Source organism: Hyperolius riggenbachi, chromosome 11, assembly GCF_040937935.1.
Source record: "Hyperolius riggenbachi isolate aHypRig1 chromosome 11, aHypRig1.pri, whole genome shotgun sequence".
Lineage (NCBI taxonomy): Eukaryota > Metazoa > Chordata > Amphibia > Anura > Hyperoliidae > Hyperolius > Hyperolius riggenbachi.
In genome coordinates, this window is record NC_090656.1 from 54366957 (window position 1) to 54383440 (window position 16484).

Consider the following 16484-nt stretch of genomic DNA (forward strand, 5'->3'; position numbering starts at 1 on the left):
CTGGCTGGCCAGCTCTACATTGTATGGACAGCAGGTGGCAGCAGTGAGGATGGCTGTGTGAAGCTGCACCTCTCCTGCCAGCCGTAGATGTCGCTGTCCTGCATTGCTGAGCCTAGGAGGCTGGAGGAAAGCCAGAAAGAGGGGAGGATGGCAACGTGTAAGAGAGCACAGGGAGAGGAGAGAGGGGTAAGTGAAACCAGCACACACACCATACATTACCACTCACGACTGTACAGCTAGTCTCTGCAATCACTGTGGCTGAGCACCCACTGCAACCTGACACTACCTCACCCACTGCTTGTCTCCCACAGTATGTGTCACTTGTTGTATCCACTGCCTGTTACTTCCTGCCTGCCACTAGGATCTACTGCTCCCTACCAATCGTCATTGGTGGATAACTTTCACTACAGATTACTATCTACCCACCACAAGATTCTGAAATATCACTACCCACTCGGCACTAGAAAATCTGCCAACCACCTACCACTAAAATCTACATACCTGACCACATTCATACTGCAGGCAAGCAGATATATGTATTTCGGAGCAGTGCTTTTCATCGCTGCTAGATTTGGGCGCAGCCAGCGCTGCCAGTGCCGCCATAGACTGTAATGGGAATCAGTCTATAGCGGCGCTCAGTGAGTAACGTCGGCTCCATCAGAAGACAGAGCTGAAGTTGCTTAAAGGACTTACGAGGCCTGATTTTTAAAAAATAAACAAAAAAAGTTAGATACCTGTGTGTTTTTGTAAGGCACGGAGGACGCCGTCCGCGCCCTCTGTGCCGTTCCGCCGGGTCCCTGCTGCTGAATATCCCCCCGAACAACCCCCGACCGCACGGCCCGGGTCGGGCTCTCCAGCCTTCACCAAGATGGCCGCCGGAGCTGGCCGCGGCTGTGCAGTCCGCATAGCCGCGGGTGCGGCTGCGCAGCTCTAAGGCCAACCCCCCAATCCACGTAACAGTAGCGTGGATCGGGGAGCCTTAGAGCTGCGCAGCCGCACTCGCGGCTATGCGGACTGCGCAGCCGCGACCAGCTCCGGCGGCCATCTTGGTGAAGGCTGGAGAGCCCGACCCGGGCCGTGCGGTCGGGGGTCGTTCGGGGGGATATTCAGCAGCGGGGACCCGGCGGAACGGCACGGAGAGCGTGGACGGCGTCCTCCGTGCCTTACAAAAACACACAGGTATCTAACTTTTTTTGTTTATTTTTTAAAAATCAGGCCTCGTAAGTCCTTTAAAAAACACAATAATTCGGCCTCCAGCAATCGCTGGAAGCCGAATTATTTCATTCCCCCACTATCCATGGCGGCCTGGAGGGGGAATAGTAATTAAATCGGCCCGGACTTGTGCAGAAGCAGGATCAGCCATATAGCGCTGTATCCTGCGCCTAAGTCTACCGGCGCCGATTTCAAATGTACTCATGTATTTCTCTTCTAAAATGTGCCAACATTGACTCCAAGCTTTATTCTGATCCTTTTTATGCCTTTTATTCTTTTAAAATATTCATGGTATGCATGACTAGGGGCATGTTGGGGGCGGAGCTGAATAGGCCTGAACGATTTTAGGAAAAAATTTAATTCAGCGATTTCTGTCTGAAATCGCGATTTCAATTCGATTCACGATTTCCTTCAAATCAAGCTTTGCTCTCCCTCTGTGCCTCTCTGTCCCCCTGTTCCATGTGACATACAGGAACCAGGAAGTATGCCTTGCACAAGAGTCGGCAGACAGCGAGAGGGGACGGACAGCATTGGACTCGTGAGGAAGGTATGTCCAACACTGCTGATGCTGCAGGCCGCACTTGGGGGAAGTTTGAAGCCGCTTGTTCAAACGTCCCCATGCGGAAATGACATCATCACGGAAATCGCTGCTTTGATGATTCCGAAATTGTGATCTTGGTGATCACGATTTCGATTTAAATTCGATTTATCTTTCAGGCCTAGAGCTGAAGGTGCAAAAGGGGTATATCTAAAGGTGTCCCTCTTTTGTATCTCAGAAAGTTATGAAGTATGGAGAAGGCTGTGGATGCTGTATAGAGCCTTCGCAGTCCTCGTTTTGAGCCGTCGTTTCCAGGGCCAGATTTACCATAAGGCACTGTAGGCACAAGCCTACAGGCGTCTGATAATAGAAAGGCAGCTCACTCCCCTCCCCTAGTGTCTCCCTCCTTTCTTCTCTATGCAGAGTCTCAAGCAGAGCATAAATGAGCGGTTACTCACCCAGCTCTCGGCATTCCACTGACGAGATCTCCCTTCAGTCGGGGACACCACTAGCTACATAATACAGAGGGTACCTCTGGCTACCTACTACTAAGGGGCACCTGCAGCTATGATGGGCAAGGGAAGTAAGGGAGGACAGCCAGCACACTTGCCTTGCAGTTTGGTGCGGCTGGTTTGTAGGCGATGTCTAGGGTGCCAGGGCATCTGTGCCTATAGGCCCCTGTAATGTGAATCCGGGCCTGGTTGTTCCTGAGTCATTTCTGAATCACTTGACCTTTTAGGTCGAATAGCTCTTTGGTACTCCTGGGACAACTTTCAGAACTCCTCACGTCCCTGAGTGCTTCCAAAGACAAGTGCATTCATACTGCACACACGAGTCCTGACTTTTGCATGCGTAGTATGGATGCATTCATCTTCACAAGGACTCAGGGTCGGGAGTAGGCTTCCCATAAGCTTCCCAGGAAGTGCTGAAGATCTAGTAGGTCAAATAACTTCAAAGGGGGGGGAAGTGTAGGAACAACAGACTGAGGACGAAGAAGGCTCTATGGTATCCAGAGGCTTCCAAGTATCATACCTGATTTGAGTTTCTCACTTTAGTTTTACTTTAACCACTTGAAGACCGCATTGTTAAACCCTCCTAAAGACCAGGCCAATTTTTACATAATTGACCACTGCAGCTTTAAGGCATAGATGCAGGGTCGCACAACTCAGGACACAAGTGATTCCCCTCCTTTTCTTCCCACCAACAAACCTTCCTGTTGGTGGGGTCTGATCCCTCCCACAGTGTTTTTTCTTAAATATTTACGTTACATTTTTATTAATACATTTCGCATGCTTTTTTTTTCTTCAAAAACCCCTCCCACCCCCCCAGCCGGCCAATACTGGCAATCGGCTGTCATAGGCTTCTGCCTATGAGAGCCGATGGCTCTTGAGTGCCCCAGGGGGACACGGGTGTCCTCATTACAGTGCTGCTGCTGATCACAGCGCTGTACTAACAGAAAAGACAGCGGATTACGCTGTAACAGTCTCCCAAGCGGCGATCGCTGCTCGGAGACTGAAGGCCGGGCGGAGCTCCGCCCCCCAAGCAGGAGATGCGCGCGCAGCCTGCATGCGATCTCCTGCAAACTGCAGCCCCAGGACTTGATGCCAAGTGGCAGTACAATAAAACGGGCAAATTAACTTACCTGGTGCTTCCTTGAGCCCCTCGTAGTTGATGAAGTCCTTTAGCGTCTTCCAGGCTCCCTCCATTCTGCCCCGACGGCTCCGTTAGAGCGGCAACGTCAACCGAAGTAGTGGTCCACTGCACATAAGCGGCCCCTCCGCGCGCCCGCCACCATAAGCGTTCTGCACATGCGTCGTTCATTCTTTCAAGAACTGCACCTGCGCAGAACGATTATAGTGACAGGCGCGCAAACAAGACAGGCACACAGAGGGGCCGCGCATGTGCAGTGGACCATGGCTTCAGTTGAAGTTGCCGCTGTAACGGAGGGGGCAGAAAGGAGGGAGCCCAGAGGACACTAAGGGACTTCATCAACATCGAGGGGCTGGAGGAAGCACCAGGTAAGTTCATTTGCCCATTTTATTGTACTGCTCGGGTCCCTTTAACACTTTTTACAATGAGTTTTTGCATTACAGTGTCCCGTGGTGTACTAACAGACCAGAATTACTATTTTATAGTTAATTAAAAGCACAAATAAATGGGAATCATTTATACACTATCATGAAAACCCTCCTAACAAATACACCCAGCAAGATGACGTACCACAACAGGGCAGAGCCGGGACAAGGTCCTCCAGCACCTAAGGTAGAGACACCAAAGTGCCCCCCTACATCCCTCCCACCCCAGCCGTCACACACTGATTGCTATTAGACTAATGCTGGGCATACATGGTTAGATAGTTCTTATCAATCGAGCCGCTGATGGCTCGACTGATAAGATCCAACTTGTCCGATCACCGCGGCGGATCGATACCTCGCTCGATCCCCGCGGGCGGACAATAGAAAAAAACGAAGCGCTGATAAGAAGCGCCCGCGGGGACGCGCGGGAATCTATCCGCGAGCACACGCGGACGAGCGGTGACGCGCCAGCATCGAGCCGCTGGCTCGGTACCGGCGCATAAACGAACCATGTATGCCTAGCATAAGAGGCGCCTTAGGCGCCCAACACCTTAATCTCTATAGTTATCTGGGTTTACACCATACGATTTTCTGTTAGATTTTTCTGTTAGATTTTCTGTTAAAATTCATAATTAGATTATTTTTTGTAGAGACTGGTCATTATCTCTGGTGCATTGTCTTCTGTTTATCTGCTGCTGAGTAGAGATGTGGCGAACATCTCCAAATCCCTGGGGCTCTTACTACTTCCGGGTCGCACTGACCCGGAGTAGTACGCCTGCGCTGCCCAGCGGAGCGCGTCCTAGATCGCGCTCCTGTTGCCGGGCACTTTCTGCGCGTGTGCGTGACGTCATGAATGACGACACGCTCATGCGCAGAGAGTGCCCGGCAACAGGAGCGCGATCTAGGACGCGCTCAGCTGGGCAGCGCAGGCGTACTACTCCGGGTCAGTGCAACCCGGAAGTAGTAAGAGCTCCAGAGATGTTCGCCGGGCGAACAGTTCGCCACATCTCTACTGCTGATTAGAACAATGCCTAATTGCTCGGCAGATAGATGGTAAGATACTGTAGATACATTTCCAACATGTTGAACTTTATCTATCTGGCAAGTAAATCTTATGCTGGGCATACACGGGCTTTCTTTTCCTTATCAATCGAGCCGCTGATGGCTCGATTGATAATATCCGACAGGTCCGATGACGGACAAGCGGGGATGCGCCGGCATCTAGCCAGCGTCTCGATCCGGCGCATAATTGTATACGTATATGCCCAACAGAACAGAAAATTGTATCGGGTAAACCCAGCATTAGATTTACCTGCCAGATAGATAAAGTTCAACATGTTGGAAATGTATCTATCTTACGATCTATCTGCCAAGCAATTAGGCATTGTTCTACTAAGCAGCAGATAAACAGAAGACAATGCACCAGAGATAATGACCATTCTCTACAGAAAATAATCTAATTCTGCTTTCTAACAGAAAATCTAACAGAAAAATGTAATGCTGGGTACACACGTGGCGTTCCCGCGTCAAATACGCCGCTCGATTCCCGACGATTCGATTATTTCCGAGTGCATTTCGATGATTTCTAGGTCGAATGCCATGTAAAGTATGGCAAATCGACCTAACGATCCATCGACCCGCGAATCGGACATGTCAGAAATAAACGAATTGACAGGAATCGAACGGCGCATCGACGGGAATCGAGTGTGGGAATGCAACATGTGTACCCAGCATAACAGAAGAATCTAACAGAAAATTGTATGGTGTAAACCCAGCATTACAGAAAATTGTATGGTGTAAACCCAGCATAATGCTAGGAATACACAGATCGATTCCGTCTCGTCCCCGCAGGCGCCTGGATCGATTCCTGCTCGTCCCTGCGGGCGCTTCTTATCTTTTCCTCGTTTTCTTCTATTGTCCTGCCTGCGGTATCGAGCTGGGAATCGATCCGGTGGGTGACCGGGCACGTCAGATTTTATCAATCGAGCCATCAGCAGCTCGATTACACGGTACAAAACGTACCGTGTATTCCTAGCATAAGAGGCACCCCAGGGCCCCAAACACCTTAAAGGACAAGTGAAGTGAGAGAGATATGGAGGCTGCCATATTTATTTCTTTTTAAACAATTCCAGTTCCCTGGCAGCCATGCTGATCTATTTGGCTGCTGTAGTCTGAATACACAAGAAATAATCTTGTCAGATCTGACAATAATGTCTGAAACACCTGATCTGCTGCATGCTTGGCTGGGAGTTGTGCGTAATTGTCTGCGCACCCGTCGTTGTGAGCATTCTGTGCAAGCGCGGTTCTGAAAGAAGTGAACTGCACAGAATGTTCTCAGCAGCAGGCGTGCGACTGAGCCGGGCACGCTGACGGGACGCGTATGCGCAGTTGTATACGACTCCAGTCCAAGTCACGCAGCTAACGGAGCTGCCAGCAGGAGAACAGAAGATGCTGGGGGACCTCGTGGGCTACGAGGGGCTGGAGGAAGCCCCAGGTAAGATCAGTATTGCATTGTTAGGTCCATTCAGAGTCACTTTAATCTGGTCAATAAATGGTACGATCCTGATTCAAAACTTCCAACTATGTAGACTTAAAGAAAACCTGAACTGAAAACTAAAAGTAAAAATAAGCCTACACAAGTCATACTTACCTTCCATGTAGTCTACTCATCAGTGTCATTCTCCTGTCCCGCGTCCTGTTTGTTCACTGTGATCAAGGGAATTTTCCTTCCTCCATTTTGAAAATGGCCATTACCCATAACGGCTTTCTGGTCAGCACACAGTTAAACTGTAAAATCGCCCACTTGAGCCATAGGAAAACATGGACATTACCTGGTACATCAGTTTTCCGCTCAGCTATAACTGACAGCAACTGTTATTTTATTGACAGCAACAGATATTTTATTGAGAGCAACTGATATATTTCAGATCTGACAAAATATTGTCAGAACTGGAAGGGATTATTGCCAGAATAAAATGGTGAGCTTCTGAAAGGAACTGATGGCAAGGTAACTATGTAATGTTCATTTGAAGGACCTCATGTGTTTATTTTCAATATTTTTACTCAGTACAGGTTCTCTTCAACAACAACAAACAAACACAGAACATTTATATCGCGATTTTCTCCTGGCGGACTCAAAGCGCCAGAGCTGCAGCCACTAGGACGCGCTCTATAGGCAGTAGCAGTGTTAGGGAGACTTGCCAAAGGTCTCCTACTGAATAGGTGCTGGCTTACTGAACAGGCAGAGCCGAGATTCGAACCCAGGTCTCCTGTGTCAGAGTCAGAGCCCTTAACCATTACACTATACAGCCATCTTTAAAGAAAACCTGAACTGAACATTAAAAGTCAAAATAACCATACACAAGTCATACTTACCTTCCATGTAGTCTACTCCTCAGTGTCTTTCTCCTGTCCCGCATCCTGTTTGTTCACTGTGATCAAGGGAATTTATCGTCCTCCATTTTGAAAATGGCCATTACCCATAACAGCATCCTGGTCAGCACACAGTTAAACTGTAACATCGCCCACTTGAGCCATAGGGAAACATGGACATTACCTGGTACAGCAGTTTACCACTCAGCTATAACTGACAGCAACTGATATTTTACTGACAGCAACTGATATATTTCAGATCTGACAAAATATTGTCAGAACTGAAAGGGATTATTGTCAGAAGAAAATGGTGAGCTTCTGAGAGGAACTGATGGCAAGGTAACTATGTAATGTTCATTTGAAGTTACCTCATGTGTTTATTTTAAATAATTTTACTCAGTACAGTTTCTCTTTAAAGGGAACCTAAACTGAAAGAGATATGGAGGTTTCCTTTTAAACAATACCAGTTGCTTGTCAGTCCTGCTGCATCTCACAATGGGAAAAAACAAGCTAATTTGCTGGAATCTCTAGGGATTTTAAATAAAACGCACAGAGGAAAAAAAGGTGGCCAGGCCCATAAAAAATGCCACACTCAGATTCAGTCCAACTTCAGGGACCCAGGCCCATTCAAGGGAAAGAACTTTCCAGCGATCTCCAGTGATGTTTACTGGAAATCAGAGGCTGAAAGTAGCAGAAGTTACCATGTGCCCCTAGTCAGAGATGCAGTAACATCCCGGCAGTGAACACAGTCGCCAATGCTAAGCCCCATGCAGTCACCGCATTGCTCTGCAATGCCCGCTCTATAAACAATAAGAAAGCCATTATTGCGGACCTTATTCAGACATGCGATTTTTTCATGCATCACTGAAACCTGGATTGAGGCCAATGCGGGCCCCACATTGGAGGCAACCATCCCATACAATTACTCAGTCCTAAGTGAGGGAAGACGAGACCGCAGAGAAGGGGGTGTAGCAATTTGTGGCAAAACAACTCTGCAGCTCAGAGCCCTGAATGTTGGCTCAACAAAGTCCTTTGAATGTATAGGTGCCCAGATCTCAGCTGGTAAAGGCTTCAAAATTTTAATGGTTTATTGTCCCCCCGGAGATGCTGACCCATTCCTACAGGAATTCTCGGAACTTCTGGCAATGCTAACTCTGTCTTATCCGAGATGGATCATCCTTGGTGACTTCAACGTCTGGGCTGATGACACTCAATCACAAAATGCAAATGAACTAATAAATTTCATGGGTGGACTAGGCTGCACACAAGTTGTAAAATCTGCTACCCACAGAGGAGGGCATACGCTAGACTTACTGTTCCACCTTGGAATGGACATTAGTAACATAACAGTAACCCCAGTGGTGTGGTCAGACCATCACATAATACAGTTTACTATTGAACATCACCCTATCAAGCAGCTCCCTAAAGAAACAATCAAAATCCATCCCCTGAATAAATTAACACCGGAGAGGATAACTGCCAACCTGGATTTTACAAATCTGCTCCACAGTCAAATGGACCCAAACACTCTAGTAACCCAGCAACAACACGATATATGAAACACTTGACAGTATTGCCCCATGGCGCACCAAATCAACTAAAAAGCAGAAAGCTAATTGGTTTGACAAAACCATCATGGATCTAAAAAAGAAAGGGCGCAGACTTGAAAGACAGTGGCGTAAATCAGGGTCTGAGGAGCCCAAATCTAGCCTAATTCAACACCTCAGACAATACCAACAAGCAATAACCAAGAAAAAAAATCAGACTTTATCTCTCACAAAATATCTACAGCCAACAACAGAGCTGGTCAACTCTTCCACACAGTGGAATCACTCTGCAATCCTTCCTGCCTAAAAGCCCCAACCACATTCTCCAGGGAAAGGTGTGAAGAATTCTCTGCCTTCACAAACAAGGTGTCTGCCATCCGTGCCAGCATTTTACCAACATCAATTGACCACTGGACTTTGCATCTGCCTACTACCGTACCACCATGGCAAGTCTTTGACACTCTGAGTGAAGAAGATTTTGGAATTCTCATTCAAAGTCTTCGCCCTACTACCTGCGACCTGGATCCTGGCCCAACTGGATCCTTAATGCAGTGCCCAGAGCTGATCAGGCCAGCACTTCACAAAATCACTCAGTGCTCCTTGCAAAGTGGACTTTTCCCAGAAGAACTAAAGAAAGCAATCATAAAACCCCTCTTGAAGAAACCATCACTAGATCCTGATTCTGTAACCAACTACAGACCTGTGGCGAACTTACCATTCCTATCAAAAGTTATCGAGAAAGCAGTCGCCAACCAGCTGGAAGCCAGGCTTACAGATAACAACATCTTTGATACTTTTCAGTCAGGATTCAGGAAAAGGCACAGCACTGAAACGGCATTAGTCCGAGTAATGAATGATCTACTTACTGCAAGGGATAAGGGTGATTGCTCAATTCTGATTCTTCTTGACTTGTCTGCAGCATTTGATACTGTGGATCATGAAATACTAATCCAGCGACTGAAGAATTACTGTGGCCTAAGGGGTACTGTTCTTAGCTGGTTTCAGACCTTCCTATCTGGCAGGACACGCAAGTATGTCTGGGCACACACTACTCTCTAATCCAGTGCCACTTCCCTATGGAGTTCCACAGGGTTCTGTACTATCACCATTACTCTTTGCAGTCTACATGCTCCCACTGGGCAAAATAATCCAGAACTATGGCCTAGGATACCATTGTTATGCCGATGACACACAACTGTATCTGTCCTTCAAGCCTGGCACCCAAGACCCATCAGCAACCATAAATGCGTGTCTAGTGTATTTACAAAATTGGATGAACACCAGCTGGCTGAGGCTGAACTCTGACAAAACAGAGGTGTTGGTGGTAGGTGGCCCACACAAGATGGATAAAGTTCAAAACGCTCACCACCTCAAACTAGCAATTGGGGGCGATACTGTACAGTACAAAAACTCTGTGTGAAACCTTGGGGTGATCCTGGATGGAAATCTAAAACTCAAACAGCAGATATCAGCTGTCGTCAAGTCTTCCTTCTTCCATCTAAGAAATATAGCGAAAATCAAACACCTTATCCCAGCTGAAGACCTACCTGCCCTGGTTCATGCATTTGTATCCTCCCGCCTAGACTACTGCAACGCTCTGTTTATCGGATCTACAGAAAAGGTTCTGCACCCCCTACAGCTAGTACAGAATGCTGCAGCCAGACTCCTAGCCAATGCCCCCCGCAGTTCACACATCACCCCAGTACTGCAAACTCTTCACTGGTTGCCAATAAAATGGAGAATCAATTTTAAGATCTACTGACATTCAAGGCTCTACACCACATGGGACCCAAATACATAGCAGATCTATTGGAACTTTATGCCCCTCCACGCACCCTCCGCTCTGCCAACAAGATGAAGCTAATTATACCCAGGATACACTTAACATCTGGTGCTCGGGCCTTTTCCTACGCAGCCCCTACTCTATGGAACTCACTTCCACAATCAGTACGAGAGGCTCCCTCTCTGGACAGCTTTAAAAAAAGGCTAAAAACCCACCTCTTCTCCCGAGCCTTTGAAACTGCATAATGCAGGGTCACAGCGCTTTGAATCCCCAGGGAGAAAAGCGCTGTATAAATGTTATTGTTATTGTTATTGCTGATCTCTTTGCTGCAGTAGTATCTGGATCTCACACCTGAAACAAGCATGCAGCTTATGCAGTCTGACTTCAGTCAGAGCACCCAATCTGTATGCTTATTCAGGGGCTGTTGCTACACAGGTCGATCCGGCGGCCGATTAGCTGCCTGGATCGATTCCCGCTCATCCCTACCGGCACTTCTTATCTTCCGCTCGATTCGCCGCTATTGTCCGCCCGCGGGTATCGAGCGCGGAATCGATCCCCGCGGTGATCGGACATGCTGGATATTATCAATCGAGCCATTGGGCTCGATTGATAAGCCTCCCTCAACGCCGTGTATGCCCAGCATTAGAGACACAGGATAAGCAGGAGAGTCAGGCAACTGGTATTATTTTAAATGGAAAAATCCATATGCTTCTCAGTTTAGGTTCCCTATAATGCCATGGCTAATACACTCACCTTTGTACAGGCTGTTAGTGGGGACAAAACAGCTCCTCTCTCTTTCTCCAAAACAGTTTCATAGGTCCCTTGTGAGTTTTTCTTTCTCAATTTCAGCTGAGAAAACTTCCCCTCTGCCTCGTCTGAGGTCTCCGCCCATCTTGTGACGACCAAGCAGTGTCACTTTCCTGTGCCTAGTTATGGCTTTACAGGAAATCATTCTAATAACAGTTACTGGGCTGTCTGCTTCTGATTGGCTGCTGCGATCCCTGGCTTAAAGTCGCAGGCTTTGAAGGAATGCTGTTGCTTTTCAGTAACAAAACAGCATTAAAGAGGAACTGCAGTGACAATAGCATAATGAATAAAACTCTCTATTGTTATACAACATTTCTTTATAAATTATTAAGTCAGTGTTTGCCCATTGTAAAATCTTTCTTCTCCCTGATTTACATTCTGAAATGTGTCACAGGTGATGACATCTATAGTCCTGTCAGGTGCAGCTCTGAGGAATGTTTGTTTCTGAGAATTCCAACACCAATTAAAATTATGCCTGATCTCCTAGAACGCTCTTGGAGGAGAACGTGGCGTAGGTAAACAGCTTAGGCTAAGTGTAACTGGGAGTCCGTGGCTATATACCAATATAAAGCAATATATACAGTAGATATAGGGATTGTTCTCGACGCTGACACCACTATAATTCAGGGTATCCGGAATAATTTACTGCATTCTACAATACAGCACTTATTTAAAGGGGAACTGAAGAGAGAGGTATATGGAGTCTGTCATGTTTATTTCCTTTTAAGCAATACCAGTTGCCTGGCAGCCCTGCTGATTTTCTGCCTCTAATACTATTAACTGTAGCCCCTGAACAAGCATTCAGCAGATCGGGTGTTTCAGACTTTAAAGTCAGATCTGACAAGACTAGCTTGCATGCTTGTTTCTGGTTTTATTCAGATACTACTGCAGAGAAATAGACCAGTAGGGCTGCCAGGCAACTGGTATTGATTAAAAGGAAATAAACATGACAGCCTCTATATAGCTCTCTCTTCAGTTCCCTTTCAGTTCCGCCCTGAGGGGGGGGGCTGGAGGAAGGCCCAGGTAAGTCCAGAATTCAGGGATTTTTTTTTTTTTTACTGCTCATGGACCCCTTTAACAGTGGAACTGCAAAGTGCAGGCTTAGCTTGAGTTTTTGTTTGTGGGGTTTATTTTTATTTTTTTTAATATGCATTTAACAGAACATTATTTTAATTTGCAACTAAACACAAGATTGAACCATGCAAACTTTCAAAGTAATCATGTAGACCAGGGGTCTCAAACTTGCGGCCTGCGGGCCATTTGCGGCCCTCGATAGAATATTTTGTGGTCCTCGCTGGCAAAAGCTTCCTTATAGTTCGCTTCAGTGCTCCCAAGTAATCCGCCGCATCCCCGCCGCTAAATGAGGGCTGCAGAGCCCCCAAATCGCCCGGGGGGCAATCCGCCGGCATTTCCTGGAAGGGGCAGAGATCTCAGATTCAGCTCTGCCCCTCGTGACGTCAATCGCCACACGGATCGCCGCCTCTCCCCGCCCCTCTCTGTGAAGGAAGAGTGAGAGGGGCGGGCAGAGGCGGCGATGCGCCGCGATTGTGAAATTCCTTATGCGGCCCAGCCTCATCCTGACTTTGCCTCCTGCGGCTCCCCAGGTAAATTGAGTTTGAGACCCCTGATGTAGACTATTGTAAATTATATGAAACTTAAAGGGACACTGTAGGGGGGGTCGGGGAAAAATGAGTTGAACTTACCCGGGGCTTCTAATGGTCCCCCGGAGACATCCTGTGCCCGTGCAGCCACTCACCGATGCTCCGGCCCCGCCTCCAGTTCACTTCTGGAATTTGAGACTTTAAAGTCTGAAAACCACTGCACCTGCGTTGCCGTATCCTCGATCCCGCTGATGTCACCAGGAGCATACTGCGCAGGCCCAGTATGGTCTGTGTCTGCGCAGTGCGCTCCTGGTGACATCAGCGGGCTTGAGGACATAGCAATGCAGGCGCAGTGGTTTTCAGCCTTTAACCTCTCTGCTGTTCTAATTATTTGCTGCGCGCGGCAGGGATTTTTTTTAAGCATGTAGCTAGCCAAGCGCTAGCTACATGCTTCCCCCTCCCTGCGGTGTCCCCCCGTATGCGCCGATCGCCGCCGGCGCATATGCCCATCCGGAAATCCCGTTCTGAACGGTATTTCCATGAGGGCTTCCCTCGTTGCCATGGCGACGGGCGCGATGACGTCACCGACGTCATCGACGTAGTGACTTCAGAGGGAGTCCCGATCCACCCCTCAGCGCTGCCTGGCACTGATTGGCCAGGTAGCGCACGGGTCTCGGGGGGGGGCACCCTCTGATGCGTCAGGTAGTGGCGAATCGGCGCGGAGCAGCGGCGATCGTAAGTGACACTCAGCTAGCAAAGTGCTAGCTGCGTGTATAAAAAAAAATTATGCAAATCGGCCCAGCAGGGCCTGAGGAATCCGCCTCGGCAGGTTACCCCGAGCTGAGCTCGGGATAACCGGCAAGGAGGTTAAAGTCTGAAATTGCACAAGTGAACTGGAGGCGGGGCCGGAGCGTCGGTGAGTGGCTGTGCGGGCACAGGATGTCTGCGGGGGACCATTAGAAGCCCCGGGTAAGTTCAACTCATTTGCCCCGACCCCTCCCCCCCCCCCCCAAACTGAAAAACCCTTTAAGCTATGCACCTATCTACATAGGCTTTAAGGACCACTACTGCGAAAAATTGTAATTGTAACATATTTAAATACATTTCTCCTAGATTAAAATGCACTATAAATTACTGTATATACTCGCATATAAGCCGACCCGTGTATAAGCCGAGGTACCCACTTTTCCCTCAGAAACCAGGAAAAAGTGATTGACTCGCGTATAAGCCCCATCCCGAGTATAGCGGACTCCACAGTAGCCAGATGTGCCCCCAGTACAAGTCAGCTCCCCTCCCTATAGCCAGATGTGCCACAAGGATGATAGTTGTGTCTCAAGACGCCACTAAATGGGGTCATGGATATGAGACAGCAAATGCCACAGAGGAAGCATCCCCAATCATTGCACCGCTGACACACTGCCTGCATGCTCTGCTCTACAGGAAGTCTTGAGCAGCGCACTCTACACTTCATGTTGCAGGGATGGGGGGGCCCGGACACAGCAGGGAGCCAACTGGTAAGAGCAGGATTACTAGTGCATAATCCTTACGCTCCTGTTCCAGTAACAAAACCTGCTCCACCATCTGTTTTGCTCCACTGGCTCGCATATAAGCCGAGGCGGTAACTTTTCAGCTCATGTTTTGTGCTGAAAAATTAGGCTTATATGCGAGTATATACAGTACTATCTCCGTTCGCCGATTTTCCTATATCTTCCATTGAGGAGGAATCTGACCAAAAATGGAACACGCACCGCTTTCCTAGCCGCACCACGCACGACCCGCGCTGATATGAACCTTCTCGGAGACATTCTTTGGCCATGCAGTCGGGGGGCATTTTGAAAAACCGCGGGCGGGCGAAAAAAAGCCTAAAACACCTGCAGTGTGAACAAGCCCTCACATAAAGTTAGGTGAAAAAAAAAAGTTGTTGTTTTTTTAAAGTGACAACCCATGAAAAAAGTGTGGTGTTTTTCTTTTTTTTTTTTTAGCTTTAATCCCTAACAGACTAATAAACCCCTTCTGTCACCTATACTTGGCATTAAGATTCATGGACCTCTGTAATGGGTGCCGCCCATAGCGATCAGATACGATCACTAGGGTGACAGCTCGGGACCCAACGCTATATACTGTAGATGCACTGAAATGTTGTTGCCTAGCAATAAATCTATACAGTACTGAGGTCCCCAAACTGTGCGCCCTAGCGAGCGCATGCAATCACTACAGATGCACAGGCTGGTGATAATGGTATGCTACATGCCCAACTAGTGATGCATATGGCATTTAAGGCAGCCCCCTCTTCTATGTGGAACATCCATGTACAACAGCCCCCCCATTCCCTGTGCAGCCCCCTCTTCCATGTGTAACATCCATGTACAGCAGCCCCTCCCATTCCCTGTGCAGACCCCTCTTCCATGTGTAATATCCATGTAGAGCAGCCCCTCCCATTCCCCGTGCAGCCCCCTCTTCTATGTGTAATATCCATGTACAGCAGCCCTTCTCCTATTCCATGTGCAGCCCAGTGTTCCATGTGTAACATCCATGTACAGCAGCCTTTCTACCATTCCAAGTGTAGTTACACTTTCCATGTGTGCCATTAATATTATTATTATCATTTAATTTATTTATAAAGCACCAACACATTTTGCCGTGCTGGACAATAAATAGGGTAACAGACATCAATAATTAGGGGAAACAGACAAGATTAGATCAAAACAAGAGTACAAGATCATACAGCCTAGAAGGATGGTGAGGGTGCGGGGCAATGCTTGTGCAGTCACTGGAGTGAGGGTCTTAAGCTTCGTACACGCGCCTGATGGAAGGCAACAACGGGTCCGTCGTCACCTCCCGCTGGGCGTGTTTTCAGGAGACTACAGCATGTGTACAGTCTGTTGGTGGACTGGTAAGGCTGTTTCTGAACGATTCGCCCGGCGGATCGCTCAGAAACAGCTTTATCAGTCCACCGACAGACTACACACGCTGTACTGTCTGCTGAAAACACGCCCAGCAGGAGGTGACGACGGACCCGTCGTTGCCTTTGATCAGGCGTGTGTACGAGCCTTTAGAAACCAAGTAAGGGCTGGTGCACACCTAAAAGCTCTAGCAGAATCGTAAATGTGGTAAGCATTTGTTAAAGTGATTTTTCAGAGTGATTTCAGGCATTTGCCTGGCGATTTTCTAGGTATGCCTAGTGATTTTTGGAGCAGAGATTTTGTTTTTTTTGTACAGTAGTGCTGGAAGTGTACAACTTTTTTTTTTTTAAACTTTTGGAAAATTGCTCTGTTCTAGCGCTTTTTTAGAGAGATTTTCCTCTTTCCTATACTTAACACATTGCTCTGGTGTGATCCATCCTATTCAGATACATTAGCCAAGCATTTTTCAAAGCGCTAGCATTTTAAAAAATGCTCAGAAGCGCTCTAGGTCGCACAGCCCTAATAGAGTCATTCAATGGGATAGGTACACAATAAGGGTGCTAATCAAGGTGGATACACAAGGCAGGGAGAATATCTATGTGCAGCAGCCCCATTCCATGTGCAGCCCCCTCTTCCATGTGTAGCA

At 47.9% G+C, this 16484-nt stretch overlaps 1 protein-coding gene across 1 annotated transcript in view; it reads right to left on the minus strand.

The window, feature by feature from the left end:
- The window catches only part of LOC137538685 (mixed lineage kinase domain-like protein), a 38404-nt gene extending 26996 nt beyond the window's left edge, over window positions 1-11408 (minus strand). The window contains exon 1 of the mRNA XM_068260974.1: window positions 11281-11408. The gene's annotated coding sequence lies outside the window, so the exon portion shown is untranslated. The remainder of the gene's footprint in view (window positions 1-11280) is intronic.
- Window positions 11409-16484: the final 5076 nt, after the last annotated feature.